This window comes from Leptonychotes weddellii, chromosome X (assembly GCF_054177405.1).
Source record: "Leptonychotes weddellii isolate Sample4059 chromosome X, ASM5417740v2, whole genome shotgun sequence".
Lineage (NCBI taxonomy): Eukaryota > Metazoa > Chordata > Mammalia > Carnivora > Phocidae > Leptonychotes > Leptonychotes weddellii.
In genome coordinates this window covers 28,404,677-28,407,914 of record NC_138385.1, presented here as the reverse complement: position 1 = coordinate 28,407,914, position 3,238 = coordinate 28,404,677, and positions in this window count along the sequence as shown.

Here is a 3,238-nt window from a genome sequence, read left to right as displayed (position 1 = left end):
GGGGGGGGGGGCGGTTAGTTCCATTGCCTTAGTCCATTTGGGCCGCTATAACAAAATACAGACTAGGTAGCCTATAAACAACACATTTTTTTTTTTTCACAGTTGTGCAATCTAGGAAGTCCAAGATCAAGGTGACAGATTGGCGGTGTGGTGAGGGCCTGCTTCCTGGTTCATAGAAGGCCATCTTCTAGCTATAACCTCACATGGAGGTAGGCGCAAGCGAGCTCTCTGGGGTCTCAGATGAGGGCACGAATCCCATTCACAAGGGCTCCAGTCTCATGACTTAAGGCCCCACCTCCTAATACCATCACATGAGAGATTAGACTGGGGGGAGACACAAACATTTGGTCTATAGTACCCATATGATAGGTTAATTTTCTTAATATAAAAACAGCTTTAATGAATAAATAAAAGGCAAGTCTTCTGCAAACATATACCAGAGTAACCGGTAAGGACAATCCCGTCTTAAGACCTGTCTTCTGCTAAAGAAAAAATTCCGTTAGGAAAATGGGCAGGGGGGCCTGGCTGGCTCAGTCAGTGGAGCCTGCGACTCTTGATCTCAGGGGTTCTGAGTTCGAGCCGCATGTTGGGTGTCAAGATTACTGAAAAATAAAATCTTAGAAAGAAAGAAAAACGGGCAAAGGAGTTGATTACTCAATTCAAAAAATTATAATTGGCCAATGAACATAAAAAGGGAATGCTGATTCTCAGAAGTAAGGAGGGTTATGCCACTGAAACCAAGAACTGCTTTTTTTTTTTTTTTTAGTAGACTATTTAGAGCAGCTTTAGGTTCAAAGCAAAATTAAGTGAAAGATACAGCGAGTTCTCAGGGACCACCCGCTGCCAACACACATGCATAGCCTCTCTGATTATCAGTGCTTTCCCTGGAGCGCTACATTTGTTAAAACTGATGAACCTACGGGTGCCTGGGTGGCTCCGTCGGTTAAGCTGCCTTCAGCTCAGGTCATGATCCCTGGGTCCTGGGATTGAGTCCTGCATCGGGCTCCCTGCTTAGAGGGGAGTCTGCTTCTCCCTCTGCCTCTGCCCCTTCCTCCTGCTCGTACTCTCTCTCTGGCTCTCAAATAAATAAATAATTCTTAAAAAATTGATGAACCTACATTGACACATCATAATCACCCAAAGTTCATAGTTGGCATTAGGGTTCCCTCTTGGTGTTGTACATTCTGTGGGTTTTGACAAATGTATAATGACCTGTCCACCATTACAGTATCCTAGAGAATAGTTTCACTGCCCTAAAAATCCTCTGTGCTCTGCCTATTCAGTCCTCCCCATCCACTAACCCCTGGGAACCACTGATCTTTTCCCTGTCTCCTTAGTTTTGCCTTTTGCAGATATCCTATTTTTAGAACCATACAGTATGTAGCCTTTTCAGATTGGTTCTTTCACTTCGTAATACACATTTAAGAGAACTGCTTTCTTTATGAACTGCCTTAAATTGATTTAAAAAAAAAGTGATTAAAATGATTGATAAATTTTCTGTTGATGGAGGTATGTGAATACGGGCATTCTCCAACACCCAGATGGAAGAATGACCAGTCTACAGTTTGTTGAAGGCAATGTGGTAATTACAGTCAAACTGAAAACTGTCCTATCCTTTCACCATCAGTTTGTTTTCTATAGTTAAGAGTCTGTTTCTTGTTTTGTCTCTTTTTCTTTGTTGGTTTGTTTCTTAAATTCCACACAGGAGTGGAATTGTATGGTATATTACATATATAATGTCAGGAGAGTTAAAATTTGGAAATATACTATTACCATAATCAGGCAAATAACAGATAACACTTTTTAACCTCCAGAGAAGTTGAGTACTACAGTGAACACCTATATATTCTTCACCTACACTCACCAATTGTTAACATTTTGACATATTTGTTTTCTTTGTGTGTTTGTGTGTGTGTGTGTTTTTCCTTTGTGTGTGTCTTGCTGAACCATTTGAAAGTAAGTTGCAGACCTCGTGATGTTTTACTCCTAAATACTTAAGCATAAATCATCTGAGAACAAGGATATTCTCCCACATAATTACAATAACATTGTCATATCTCCAAAATGTAACATAGAGGGGTGCCTGGGTGGCTCAGTCAGTTAAGCATCTGCCTTCAGTTCAGGTCATGATCCCAGAGTCCTGGTATCGAGCCCCACATTGGGCTCCCTGCTCAGTGGGGAGACGGCTTCTCCCTCTCCTGCTCCCCCTGCTTGTGCTCTCTCTGTCAAATAAATTAATAAAATCTTAAAACAACAACAACAACAAAATGTAACATAGATATCACACCTAATAGAGTCTACATTCAAATTTTCCAAATTATACCAAAAATATGTTTAAGGATGTTCTTAATAAAAATGCACACATTGTATTTGATTGTCAAGTCTCTGTTCTGCAAGATTTAAGATACTGGAACAATCTTGCATTTTCTTGTCTTTTGTGCCTTTGATATTTGTTAACAGTTCAGACCCATTTTGTTGTAGAATGCCCCATACTCTGGATTTGTCTGATAGTAAAAAGAAAAAAAAAATGTTCTTGACAATTAATAAGGCAAAATAATATTTCAAAACCTGGTATAAATGAGCACCTGGTATGAGTTTGTGGGGTTTGATAAATAGGTACAGTTGAAAAGATAACATGGCTTTTTTCAGGGCTGAATTATTTTACATTTTTATTTTGAAACGATTATAGGTTAATAGGAAGTATTTAAAAATGAACAAAAGGTCTCATAGACCCTTTATCAAGTTTCACCCAATAATAATATATAGCTACAGTACAAATATCAAGAACCAGGTGGGCAAAATGGGTGAAGGGGGTCAAGAAGTACAAACTTCCAGTTTTAAAATAAGTCATGGGGATGTAACATACAGCATGGTGACAATAGTTAAAAATAGTGTATAGCATATTTGAAAGTTGCTCAAACAGTAAATCTTCAAAGTTCTCATCACAAGAAAAACTTTGTAATTGTATGTGGTGATGGTTGTTAACTAGACATTGTGGTGATCATTTCACAATACATGCAAATATTACATCATGACATTGTGTACCTGCAAATAATATAATGTTGTCAGATCTCAAAAAAACAAACAAAACAAAAAGCCCCAGGAGCTAGAGAGGAGTAAACAGTGAAAACTGTGGGGGGAAGATAACAAGAAAATGTAAGAAATTGACATCGGTGTAATCCAGAGCTTATTCATATTCCACCAGTTTTACGCGCATTCATTTGTGTGTGTGTGCGCG